Source organism: Apostichopus japonicus, chromosome 5 (assembly GCF_037975245.1).
Source record: "Apostichopus japonicus isolate 1M-3 chromosome 5, ASM3797524v1, whole genome shotgun sequence".
Lineage (NCBI taxonomy): Eukaryota > Metazoa > Echinodermata > Holothuroidea > Aspidochirotida > Stichopodidae > Apostichopus > Apostichopus japonicus.
In genome coordinates, this window is record NC_092565.1 from 17,821,083 (window position 1) to 17,835,884 (window position 14,802).

Genomic DNA, 14,802 nt, shown 5'->3' on the forward strand with positions numbered 1-14,802 from the left:
CCTATCTTTCTCTATCTCAGTGTTGTCTTCAGAGTGAATATCACTTATACCAGTGTAATTGTCGAGTGGATAAGGTTGGTGGATTTATTATTTCCACTTCACGTCTTGCATTAGAAGCAATGACACTTGAACCTAGAGGTACCTTAGTTCGAGATCTGATCGTATAAAGTAAGTTGATTTTCATCTAGGAGAAACCACGGTTTTCCCATGTGATATGGTTCTTTCAAACAGTAAAATATTCTAAAATTGGCTCAACCTGTAAATTGGATATCCACCCGACGTGAATTGTGACGTTATAAGTCATTGAACTTCCCTTACAAACATATGTGGCTGATTAGCGCCGTAAAATATCAATATTGTATTATATAGTTATATAACTGAATCCATATCATCAATAATCATTAGAACTGTATATTAGACGGGAAAAAATGAGTTAAGACACAGTTTATCGATGTAAAGTCGAACATTAAATTGCACACCAGGCTTTTAGGATATCATTGGCTTCATATCCATAGGACAAGCATAGGATTTGGAACGTACAACCTTGACACCGTCGGCAAATATTCTTTCTGTTTTGCTCTTATCAATCTTCAAGCCTCTCTGTGGACTCTGATTAACTCATGCGGACGCAATTTTGAATTATTTTCTTTAAAACAAAAAGAATAAGCGAAGCTAAGGCCCAAACTCCTCATTTGACATGTTAACGTACATGTGTGAGGATTGAATTGTTGGTTGGAATATTTTATTAATCGTTTTCCGTTCGGAATCTCAAAAAATGGTCGATCACGTTTCTGAGTGTCGCTTTTGAGTACTGGTGAAAGCTAAACTCAAAGTCTCTAAAACATTAAGAGATCTCCGTCCCTAAAGATTGCAAGTAAATAAACAAAAATAATACCAGGCCACCCCACACCTGAAATCATTTCAAAATCTCAAGCCTGTCTTGTTGTTTGCAGCTTTCTCCTAAAATCACTTTTGCATCTCGGATGCTCCGCTATGACCGCGTTAAGATGCTGTTCCTTTAATCGTTTGCGATGGGGTAACGGAAGTCTGACTTTAGTTAATTGAAGTGAATTTTTTGATGGAGGGGGGGGGGGCGGTTGTCCACCACGAAAAGATGATTAGGTTTATGTCCTCTTTAAGGCGAAGACAAATTCATCTACGAAGGAGTTTGTGTCAAAGCTTTGGAGATAACACAAGTAACCACTTAAGACATTCCAAGAAAAGCAGAGAGAATCGTAAAATTGACATGTTGGTCTATGTCTTTGCTTTCATATATCAATTATACCTTTGGCTCTAAGTTTTGATGTCGCCATCATCTTTCAAGCAGTTCGAAAAAGCTGTCAATACTTCACTGATAATCAAATTGGAACAAGTTATTACGTTTTGTTCTGTTTTTACAGGCTTAAAGGATTGTCGCTGGAGATTTTTTTATCGGAAGGAGAAGGGCCTTGAGGTGTCAAGAGCTTTCCACCAAGAGACAAGATTATGAAACCAAAAGACGCTTAAGAGTGTTTATGGCAAATTCTGAGGCAAAATTATATAGTCTTTGTCTGAGACGGTCTAGTGACTACGATGTGGCTGCGAATCATTCATTTTAAGATGTGACTTGCATAACTTGTTAAACAAACACAATGATCAAACCACCAGCTTCTTTTCTTTCTTTTTTGGAGATATAAAACTATATTTTGAAATTTATTCATTTTATTTGCATGCATGCATTACGCGGACTACACCAAAAACTCCCTTTGTTTTGTATGAAAATATAAATGTAACCCTGGGAATTTTTTCAGCTGTATGACGTGAGTTCACGGGAGTGAGGTACGACCACGTTACTTTATCCAAATCAAACAGTGATAACGATTGTGAAGGGGTTTATCTGGATACAAAACCAGTTTGATGTGTTGTCGATGAATGACCAGGGACTTCAGCCCACTTTGTTTGACGTCACAAATTAGTAAACGATGCACTGATGCAAATAACTTTAAAAAATTCTGATTTTCATATTTCACCAACGGATAAAGCTATCAAGATCTGATAGTCTGCGGGTAACTGTTATATTGTGGGAATGATTTAGAAGCAAAGTTATCAGAATTTGAACACGTTTTGATTTTGTGTTCACTTATTTTAAATCATTGAGTGATGTTTGGGTACATCCCGGATCAAATTATTTAACTATGTCGATCTATAAATATCAGGATAGTTTTCTGTTTTCTCATTTAAATTATATAAGAATTGTCTGACTTCACATCAAAGTCTCGGTAAAAGTTACAGTACCAGTAAATGACTGATTCCCTCAAACGTATATCGTTATACTATAGGATATTAAACCACTCCCAAATGTTTCAAAGTATATATACCAAGGGCGGCGGAATCGGGGGGGCACAGGGGGCACGTGCCCCCCCACTTTTCCTCAGGGTTAAAAATGTGCCCTTTTTCTACATAAAATTTGAGGTGTCTCAAGTTAGCAAGAGGCCAGGGAACCAGAATGAACACTCGGGAAGGGCCGTTTCCGGCCATCTGAGGGGTTTGTAAAACCAAAATTTTTCTTGTACGCTCCGCGCCAACCGATGGTGGCGCTCCGCTCAGATAGTCGTTCATACAACTTTGCAAATCCTGGCTTCGCCCCTGACTTTTAATGAATTTATGTGGGTCAAACTCAAAACTATTTCGAATGGAAAAAATTTGTTAAGATATTAACAAGAAATAAACTCTAATTCGGAAGATTCCTACATTAGCAACTAGCATGATTTCACCTCATTTGTCTCAATAGAAAACTTGTTCCTTGTTTCCCAATTTGCACATTGGATATCGCAGTGCTAGTATGCATCTTTTCCTTGAGGGGGGGGGGGGCGTTGATGGAGTGATGTGTATACGCAAATAAGATAATACAATAAGAGTTATAAAGGGTACTAAATATCAGGCTACATCAGTCCAATCGAATTTCTGCAAAGTGCCCTTTGATGTCGGTGCCACCCCAGATTAAAAGTACTTCCGCCGCCCTTGATATATACGGTTGTCAGGCAAGATCGTTCCTTGACAGTTACACGTTTTTCTACCCCCTCCCCCTCCCCCACCTTCCCGAAATACATGTAGGGCTACTATTTCTTTAAATATTTATGTATATCCAGTTCTTAAAGTTTCATTGCTGTTCGGTTTGTCTTTGTTATACGGTTTAGCAGAACGTAATCTTACCTTAAATGGGAGTGGGAAAGTTGTGTGTGCGTGTCTACGTGTGTGTGTGTGTGAGGAGGCTACAAAATAGTTGTTCTTATCCACGTTCCTGGAAATAGATAGAACATGAATCCACGTGTATAGTGTCATCGATAAACCACTCTATAGGGTCACCTGCAAACCATTTTCTCTTATGAGTATAGGCCTACTGAATTATGCAGAGGGGACGATTAGTCGTAACAGAAGAGAAGTGAGCTGCTACATTGCTTTGATTCTTCACATGTACTTATAACCTGAACTCGGTTGGCTGCTACAGCCGTTCTCTGGTTAATGTCCTGCAGTATGTGGACACACTTCCAACCGATATGCTAGGCTCCCCCCCCCCCCTCTCTCTCTTTCAGAAGTTACTATAATAGTTAATACAGCAGCCTACGCAAGCAGCATGAAGTATAGGTCTATATTTCTGTCCGTCGAAAGAATTTCACTGGTTGGGAGCATGTGGGTTGATTGAAATAATTTTACATATTTATATATACTAAACACTTTAAACTCTAGAGGAAAACGGAATAACAACAAATGGTTGTTTTCCAAAAACAGTGTTTGTATATAACGGTTATACGCAGGAGTTCTTTTGTTTTATAGGATAATCTAAAGTTAGGCGATATAGTAGCGGCTCTATACGTCATACCGTGTGACTGCATAGACCTCTGTGATGGAACGAATTGTCGAAGAGAACAGACTATTAGTACTTGGGTTGTGATTGGACACGACAGACTCGGCATGACTTGAGGGCATTTGTATGATACTTGCACCTGCGTTCGTGGCCTCAGGTGGGGAATATACTTTATATTAATAAAGAGGCAGGGAAACAATCTGACGACAGCCTCGTGGGCATGAATGCAATACTTTTATATTCAGTCTGTAATTTAAAGTTTAATCTAATCGAGGAAAAATAAAAATTCCTGAGAGACATTCTCTTCTCTCTTCTTTCATTGTTTTAAGGTAAAATTTCTTAGAGCTCCATGTTTTTAGTAGGTCACTGTTAAGAGCTCGTTTTATGAATATTTTTTTGCACAATTTCATTCGGTCGTTTCACTGTTAGTTTTAGTACTCATGGTTATCTCATTGCACAATCCTTAGACTCGTTTGCCATAAAAAAAAAATTATACTGTCCTTTCCCAGTTTTTCTTCAATTTGATCTTTATTACCAAATCGACTGCTGCGTCAAACTCCAGTCACTATATATTTGTTTCCTTTTTTGAGTGAGGCCTTTTAGCAGGATTAGGCCTAGGTTACATAGTGTGAATCAATTAGGTGTAAGGTTATGCGTTAGAGTCAGTTGTGGTCCAAATATCCTAGGACGTCAAGTAAAGTGTCCTTATTTTCAGATATTAACAACTATGTTACTGCCCCCTCAAACACCGCCCACACTGATAAATTCACCTCTTAAATTGAGCACGACCTAATTTCAGGAGGCAGTCGGAAATGTCGGAAATTACGAAAAATGATAAACGTTTAGCAATATGTTGCACTGCAGGGGCGGAGAAGTAGTTTAATCTTGGGAGTAGGGAAGGTCGTGTTTCGAGAGGCAATGGGAGATTTAACTTAGATCCGAGGGACAAACAGCAAAGTCCTACCTCAAAACAGTTATTCCTTTGCATTACTAATCACAAATTCCAATGCTTGGATGCTTTTCAATGGACGTATTTAATAACATTTTTTGAAATAATTCATGTATGTATAAATCAAGACCAACGAAGGTAATTTACAAATATCTTTGATTTGAGTGAGACGCGTTATTGATAAAAAGATTCGTGAACATCAATTTCCTGCAAAATGATAAATTGATGAAATCTGTATATTTAATCACACTTTCATTCAGGTCGTAGCCAGAGTAACCGTTTTTTGGGGGGCCGGGGTGGGGGTTGGGGCATCAACCCAGGTGTATCGCCATAATGGGGAGAGGTGTAGGGGAGGGGTCTCCCTCTCCCGTTTGATAAATAGTTGCTTATCTCAGGGGCTTAGATGCCAAATGATGCAATCTTTTCCATGTCTTTTCCACTGCACCTGTATTCCATTTTTCTGTTTTTTGTTTATAATAAAAACTAGTCATTTTGTAAGTTCAAATAGAATAAAACAAATATGGAACGTTGATTATGTCTGTCCATACGCCGTCATTACCTGGTTTATTAAAAAATGTCAAAATTTTAAGTGCCATAAAGGTAAATTTATTTCTTAAAATAAAACAATCTGGCTATTGTACGCCTAGGCCAAAAAACTGTTTGATGGGATAGGAGTTTTATCCTTGTATACAAACTAACTTACCCCTGTTTCTAAATTGAGCTAGAAATTTTGTAAAACAAAACAAATGAAATTGTTTTAGGGGGGGGAGGGGCACTTGTCCCTCCCCCATTGGCTACGTGCCTGTTGCCCTGTGAAACGTAAAACTACTTAACAAGCTTGAATGTCCTCTCAAAAAACTTTTTTTCACAACAGGAACAGTCTGTCATGTGAAACAAGTTCATCATTTAAAACTGATGTGTGTTACATTTATGACCAGTTGCGATATATTGAGGTCTTACAAACAGAAAATACTAAACACACAAGTATATCCATAACGATTGACTGGACTAACCAGACTACTCTAATGGTTTCGCCAAGGTTTCGCCGAGGTGTTGTGACAAGGAAGGTTGGGGTGGGGAGTTGTTGGTACAGTTTTAAACAATTCTTGTCACAAAAAAAGTTAATATAACATCATCAAAAACAAATCTTAGGAGGAAACTAAATTAATCGAGTATGCACGTAGCGTTACTGCAATATTAAAAAAAATGCTGTACGGTCAAGTTTTGTCATCCATTTTGTTATACTGGTAATTTTCCAAACCGCTTTTTCAATGCCCGAAAAAACGACTTACAAGCCCCTCATTTTCCGCCCAAATGATTTATAACAGTTTTGCCTCCCAGATCAGAAGATTAATCAGGTCTAGTTTGAACTCCAATGTTTTGGCGTCATAATATTACTTTTCACTTGATAACCATTAGCTAGAGCCGACCCGCCATTTTGTTTTTCTTGATATTGCTGTACTGGTAACGGTCCTACTGCAGCTATATAAACCAATTTAATAACTACAAACGCTATGGTTGGTTTACCACCGTGGCCTCTACGTACCATTATGAACTTCATGACGCCTTGTTGTCTAGTGAGCTCTTATACATTTACCTTGTTGTGGTACCCTGCAAGGAGTTTTGGTCACTGGGAAACTCGTGTAAGTTCCATGCTTTTGAAAAGGGTAGAACTGTTTAGCCTTTAAATTACGAAGAACATGTGCTCGAGGAGTATTCGAGAACTTTGAGTAAATTTGACGTATCTATATTAAAAGTATGACACTTTTAGATTTTCTGTAAGAGTATATATGTTTTCATATTTAGAACAAAACACACCATTATGTAGCTGCTGGACATTACATTCCCATCTTTCGTTATCTTTGTACTCGCATTGCTAGACAGGGACGTGACGAAAGAGATGATTAAAAGAGGGACAAAGAATAATACAAGAGAGAAAATAGGAAGCAATATCGCTAATTGACAGTACGATGGAAAGGTAGAAACAAAGCAAGGTTGGGGGGAAATACGGATGTGAAGAAATATAATGTAATATAAGGAGTAGAGGAGATGGAAAAAAAAAGAAAAATAGTTACAACAGAGAATAAAAATTTGGTGAGAAAAGAGGAGAGGAATGGAGAGGAGCAAAGGAATGCGAAGGAAGCAAAGAACATTATAGAACAAAAAATGGAACATAATGGAACAGAACAGAACACAAGCTAAATGAGCAGAAATTCGTAAAGAACAGAAAAGAGATGAACAGAAAATCAAAGAACCGGAGAAGATAGGAAAAGAAAGATAAGGAAATGATAAGATAAGGATTAAAAAACGAGAAGAATAAGAAGAGGAAAGGATGGAACTGATAAGAAAGAAAGAAAAGAAAACCAAGATAAAAATCAGCAACAAATATTCATACAAGAAGAATAGCAATAACTTAATAATGGCAATTAGCAAAGGAATATACAGAACAGCATATCTAACAAATAAGGTCAACATAACAAGCCGATTTAATTTTCAATATTGACGCTAAGATGAAGTCTAGTACTTTCCCTTGTACTGACTACAGCTCTTTCGTAAGGGTTAACAGAAACGCATTAAGACAGGACGTAACGTTATGTGCCACATTCCATGACTGAGGATCAGTTTTTTTAAATCAATTTGGCGTGTTTAAATGGTTTAACGAATCCAAATAAATCTTTGACCAAAGGGGAAAATCGGTTCGCCTTGAGCAACTAAACTAATAGAAGCATAAAACTAAATATGAACAAATATTTATTCGAAAAGTTGGGGCAAATACTCCAACTTTTCACAAAATATTGGTACTAGTATAGCCTATACAGATCAAACTTTACATTATGTTACGTAGGGTAACGTTTTCATCGAATTTACCCCCTGGCGCGGTTCCGCGGAAGGGAGGGTGTCTGCGCGCGTGCGTGTGTGTGTGCCCGTGTGTGTATGTGTATGAAGCGCTATGATTTTTTTTGGGGATCACAAAAAGGATCATTGAAAAGGTTGCATATTAGCTACTAATGGGAAAATATGCATTGTTAGTTTCATCATATCATATCCAAGGCAAAATAATCCAAGTTTGTTTGCGTCATCATGAATTTTAAAATGTTACAAAGCGTTAACTATATATCGTTGGATTTGGAAGCTCAAAGGATGTAAACATCTGAATGCATTAGACTCAAACACAATAAATATGAAAACGACCAAAGGCAAATAGTTCTCACTTTCTTCATATGAGGAAGAATGTTGTTGTCGTATCCATGTCATGGAGGTTTGCTTGTTGCTATGGTAATCCGAACGATGAGAGTGTAATAATGGAGACATAAATATTTGGGACTGAGTGTTATTCTCTCCAGAATATTTTTCCTACGTTTTTCAATGATAAAATATTTCAACCGTGAACTGTTTACATGATAAAAAAAATGAAATGAATCGTCTTGCTTGCCTTGCGAGTGATTCCCGACAGCACGTGTAACATCCATGTGTATAAGTAAAGGAAAATACATGTACAATAACGTTGTCTCTTGTCAGCCGATTCACCGTACAGAGATAACAGTAATTATAACTACTGTAAATCTTAAAGCTTTGTACCACAGTTAAAACTGGATTGTGCTAACAAATCTGATAAATCGGTAGCATGTGCCATTAGGATTACAGTAAGAACTGAAGATATGTGTAATGCCAACAAATTCATTAAACTGGATTTTTTTTTGGAATTACACATATCATCAGCATATGCTACTGATTTTTAGCACGATCCAGTTTGTACGTTGGTACAAAACTTTAAGATTTACAGTAGTAACTGTGTTCTCTGTATATATCGGGTGGTCATGTAATAAATGACGTACGCCATCTGCATATGGAAGCATTAAAGGGGTATGCCGGTAGTAGACGTTGCGACATTGACACAGAGAAGATAAGATAGACCACACTATATAAGGCTAATTGAAAACCTCGTCTCGAAATCTTGTTCCTAACTCAAGATATGGTTGATAAAATGGCACCTATACCTAAATCACTGTAATAATGGCAAATGTTCTTTAAAAGCTTTGCTTTTCTATTGTACTGTTCTTGTTAGTTTATCATTGAAACCTGTTACATGTCAAGACTCAATGTATTTAAAATGTCATCAACATGCCCAGTTTTCGTAGAAATATTATTCTCCTCTTCGATATTAAGTCAGTTAATTTATTATAAATAAACACAAGAATATTTTCAGCTAAATTGCCGTGATGAGTCATTTACTCTGCTGTTGTTAGATGCAGTCAAATATGAATTATGAAAATTATTCATCATCAAGATACGTTCAATCAACATCGTATATAATCAATTATTAATAAAGATCAATATATATATCGTATCAAGTCTTTTATGCCTAAAATTAGATTCGATCTAGAAACGCTATATTATATCTGCTATAAAAGTGGTATATATATATGTTTACCATCTGTTATAATCCGTAACCGATAATCTACCATCGACAACATGTTTTCTCACGACAAGTCTTTCATATAATGCCATAAATATTATACAAATGAAATGAATATTACTGAAAGTCACATGTTGGTCAATATACAACCACTGGCTTTCTAGGTTAATACCGAAGCTATATTACTAAAATAGCATAGATGAACGGCGATATTTTGACCTATTATCACAATGAAGAAATCTGGATGCCAGTAGTCTGTGTAAGTAAATAACGATAATGAGATAATAATTGTGAATATTCTCGCTGTTTCGGTGCGAATATCATGAACAGGCGCGTATCCAGGATTTTCTAACCCGGGGGGCGCGAATTACTATCTAAGCGGAGCGCCACCATCGGTTGGCGCGGAGAGTACAAGAAAATTTCTGGTTTTGATACCCCCCAGATCACCGGAAATGGCACTTCTCGGGCTTGAAAATGAGCAACCAGATGTAGACTTTTGCCTGAGATTCAAGTATTTCCCAAAAGTTTTTTCCATCCATAACCTTTTTGAAGATTGTCACCAGTCACACATCATGTTCGACCTGATTGCATGTCCTATGGATGATTGCTTTGTAGGTTATTCTACGTCACGGCCCACAATATCTGAAAGCCCGACTTTTCAAGGTTTTAAGCCCATTACTTGTTGAGAATTTGAAAATTCACTTTTTTCGTGAATAAAATCACTTGAAAACATACCCATAATGTTGCAGAAAATTCAATCTATAGACAACCAATATAGAAAAACCTCCTTGAACCCCTAACAGACAGGTCAAAATTGAACGAGTAGAGGAAAGTATGATGAAGAATGTTGGTGAGGAAATTTTGGAAAATTCCGACACAGTTAATTTATTGGTGTAGAAATATTGCAACCTCTTATAATGGCTTTTACAAAACTTGGTTGAAGGAACAGAAAAATAGGAGATATTTCCGATATCAGGTATATCGAAACCGAACACTTCACTCATAGGCGTAGGTCCCGTAGGAGGCGGGGGCTGCAGCCCCCCCCCCAATTGTTTTCCCATTTTTTCGGGCACCTACTGAAAGAAAAATAAATAGCAATGAATAGCTTAAAATGATCTCCTTGGTAATTGAAATAAAGTTGTAAGCTTGGCCGACATTACTACTGTAAAAGAGAGTTTTGACATAAATGGATCTGTATGGTTTTTCTCCATCTACATAAGACATTTGGTTTTTTACATTAGCATCCGGCGGAATACTGTGCAACTTTGACGGACCGTGCGGTACACGATGCCATACAATGTAATGAGCGATCTTGCCTATTTGATATTGGCATCGACATGTTGAATGCGCGCTCCGCGCGCGAAAAATTTTGGCTTTTTTTTCGGGCAAGTCATTACAGCCCCCAAATCCAATCTGGCTCCTACGCCTTTGACTACACACATTGACAGTTTTTGAGGCTGTTCATCGTGGAACATGCATTTCAATGCTCATTGATATGATGTTATATCTGCTCTTTGCTTTACAAATTCGAACAGGCGTGTAGCGAGTAATTGCCAAGGGAGGGCGAAGCCTGTAGGCAAACTATCTAAGCGAAGCGCCACCATGAGTTGGCGCGAAGCGTACAAGAAAAATTTTGGCCGAAAATGCCTCCCAGATCGCTGGAAATGACACTTCCCAGGCCTTGTAAGTTGCATCTAAGCATTGTCTATTTTGAAATTACTAGCGATGTCATAAAGAAAATTTGCTCGGGGGGGGGGGGGCGGTCGCCCCCTTCCCGAAATACGTTATGTTTCCCGACGACTCGGTCGAGTTCAAGAACATTAGTGAGAGAGGAAAAACGGAAACGTCAAAAATGGAGTTGTCGGGGTAAGGGGTAGGGTGAGGCGCACACCCCCTCCGTAATCCTTGATCTGTCACTGGCTACCCTGTGTATATAATAGGGATCTTTCTCTTCCCGAGGTCTTGGCTATCTTCTACTCCCTCCTTTTTCTTTCTTTTTTCTTTTTCTTTTCCCTTCCTTCCTCTCCTCCTTTTCTTTTTCCCCCTCCTTTTCCCTTTTTTCTTCTCTTTTTTTTCTCTCCTCTTTTCCTTACCCGGGGGGCGCGCGCCCCCAACGCCCCCCCCCTGGATACGCACCTGATGAAATGGAGGTCAAGTGAATGCCCTTTGAAAGCGAGTTTTACAGAACAAGGTCAGGTATTGTACAAATGACCGTATCACTGTTTAAAGTACTTAGTTTGGTGTGTGGTGTCACTGCCTCTGTTAAAATTAGTTTTAAACACTTCCGCGACTTAATACAAGTAAAATAAAAATTATATACGTCATCTTAGATATACTGTAACACGTTGATGTCGATTTAACGTCGATAAAGAAACCATTCAAAGTGGTGGATGCTTTACAACGCAGTTTCACGTACCTCATCATGCCAATACAATAAATAAGTTCGTGTGTATGAGTAAGTTCGTGAATTTAATGACAAATCTTGGTGGTGTCTAAGAGGTTCTAGAAGTCTGTCTACCGTCCGCCGCCATAAAGTAAATGATTACCTGGTTGAGGCGAAGTTGTGTGCAAGTCCTACCAAATTATTGAAGACAATTTCATTTCAAAATTCAATTTCGATGTATGCTATATATTTCCTGTATATTTCAATTAAATAAAAAAGGCCCACAATATGTTCATGTTTTAACTGTAGGACTAGTGAAAATGTATATTTATATTTCGAGGGAGTTAAAATCAGCCTTGCATGTTCATAGCGATATTTCTAAACGTTTTCCTGTTACTTGAATGAAGACAATGGGAAGTTTAGGCCCTAATGTGGTAAATATCTAGACTTAGAAACACAAACTTTGCTATAGAGTCTTGTAAAGGTATTGACTTCAATATCAACATCATTTATGGATACATCATACACTTCACTGGTCGATTTAATTGCATCAAATGATGTTTACAGTTCCTGCAAATGTATAATCAGAAGGCGATCTCTTTACAATGTCATGTTATTAGTGAAGATACATGAACTGACTGAATGACATACATCATGAGTTTCTAAATCCTTGTCCTCTTTATCTGGTCATATATATACGTTAACCCCGATCCGATTTACCCTGTATCTTTATTGTCTCACTTCATCCGACCTTCAAAATACCAGTCTGAGTTTAAAGCTTCAGATTACTTTCTGTTTTAATAATTGACATGCGTTTCTGTGTCAAATAATCGATCTTGTCAGACGATATGATTAAAACTTCACACAGAATTTATGGATTGTAAAATCTGTTTGCTTTTTACTTTTGCTTTGTCATATAATATAATACGATATATTATTAATACATATATTTATATATATATATATATATATATATATATATATATATATATATATATATATATATATATATATATATATATAAATATATATATATATATTGCTCTGGTATCGGATGCCTCTATAACCTAGGCTATGGTAACTAACACGTACAGTTATCTTATTTTCACTCGTAGGCCTCTAAACCAATATCGAACAATACTAGTCCTGATTTGTGACGTATTTGCCTTACTCTGGAGATCAATCATGATTGCCAACGCAAAATCATTTGTGAAATCTTATAGTCTCAATTCAGCAGAGATACTTCAGCACAGAACTCATGCTAAATTCAATGGAAAGCTAAAACAGCAAGACAAATGGAAATATATTTTGAAACCGCAATGAGTTGGAAAAACTAGAACAGTGAAAACAGTTTCCAACCTGCATGCTCCGGTATCCAAGCTCCCCCTCCCCCCCCCCCCTGCCACTGCATATTCGATAAACGCTAATTGTTATGTCCAGTGGCTTTAAATCATATAGTAATAATAATAACAATGATAATAATAAAACAGTTCGCGCATAAATATTTAACACATCTCAATGCGCTCAGTAAGCGAGAAAGAAAAAAGTAATTACAGTTGAAAAGCAATTTTCAACAGGTAACATTTAAGTTTTGTTTTGACATTGATTAAGGAGAAAAGAAGGAGGAACAACACTGGGGATATTGTTTCATAGACGGAGAGTTGGATTTCATAAAGCTCTTAGACCGTATAGGCCTATACATAAACGTAGTCTATCTATGGGTAAATGGGTCAGTGAATATTATGTATTCACTTACATATATACACAGTGGAAAAATTCACACCGGTCTAGACGTTGATTGGCATTACGGATGGCACCATATTGAGAATATTGATTTCATATATCTCATGATAAAAATACAAGTAACACGAGTCGAGCGACTTTCTTATGAATTATGCTTTCGCTAATCATAGTCTGGCTAAGATTTGGAATCGTTATTAAATTTGATCTATACTTCTACGAAAAGTTGTTAAGGAATCATCATTTTCTTTTATGTGAACGGTAGACCTAATGTTTGCAAATGATTTAAAGTTTAATTGTTAAAGATAATGGACGATATTATATGATATGAACGAGTCCTTGAATGATCTTTAGGGTAAATGGAAAATGGACTGTTTCTTATATTGGCATTGATAAAGAGTTACTTGAGAAAACAGATATAGTATAGAAATATTTTTGTATCTCTTCTGTACCGGATAATTGGATGTCATTCAAATGGTAATTACTTTCATTCTCAAATTCACCAGTAAAACTCAACCCCCGAAGCAAACTCTTGTGTACATTTTTATTCATTGTGCAATTTTATCCAGTATCCAAGTTTTCATTATTAAGTTTCCGTATACTCTGTTAAATGTTAATGTATTTATCAATATCAGTTACAGGTAAATGGTTTTCGTTTGACAGAAATTTGTATCATGCTGAGAAAACCATTTTATGTCATTTTTGGTCATTTTGTGACACACTGATCTAGCATATAGACGCATGGTAGATAATATATAGGAAACCCCTGACTTCTCCAGACGATAGCTAGCATGAGCAACTGGAATTTTAGTATTGACCTGCCCTAGTCCAAGAAAACAGAAAAGAAAGGAAAAAATAGGATTACTAATAATATTTCTATCTTTATATATAGGCCTAGCTTTTCTGGGTTTAAAGATATTAAACTTTCGTGTTATTGGCTTAAGTACTAATATCGTACAAAGTTACGTTAGAAATCATGGAGATTCATGGAATTTCTGCAAAGAATTATAAACTACTCTACTTGATTCAATTTACTCAAAAACAGAACTTACTTGGTACCAATTAAGTAATACATATTACGCTCAAAACAAAACAACAAACACACAAAGAGAAGGCAAATGAAACCCAAACAAATAGACAATACAAAAAACAAATAACTTTGTAAGATTCCTTTTTCTATATCGCTTAGAATGCTGCATTAAACCATGATTTTCAATTTCATATTTCAGTCACTATTGCGTCTGAACTTTGTGCATGCAGCAACAATCCACGAAATACGCTTCATTCACGGTGAACATTTCCCCTTGATACAAAGTGCACGGTTTTGATTTGCATCAAATTAGACGCAGCGGTTTACTTCGCTTAAATGTTAACCCGTGTCAATTAACATCGTGGGCGCCACACGTCGCTGCGGCTGTACACATTGATGATGAAGTGAGCATGGATACAATAATGAATCGGAGAGTGAA

At 36.9% G+C, this 14,802-nt stretch overlaps 1 protein-coding gene across 2 annotated transcripts in view; it reads left to right on the forward strand.

Annotated features, from left to right (window-relative positions):
- The first annotated feature begins 3,620 nt into the window (after positions 1 to 3,620).
- Positions 3,621 to 14,802, forward strand: part of LOC139967900 (neuronal acetylcholine receptor subunit alpha-7-like) — a 93,721-nt gene continuing 82,539 nt past the window's right edge. The window contains exon 1 of one of the 2 annotated variants that reach the window (XM_071972095.1): positions 3,621 to 4,001. The gene's annotated coding sequence lies outside the window, so the exon portion shown is untranslated. The remainder of the gene's footprint in view (positions 4,002 to 14,802) is intronic. The other variant, XM_071972094.1, reaches the window with a different exon arrangement.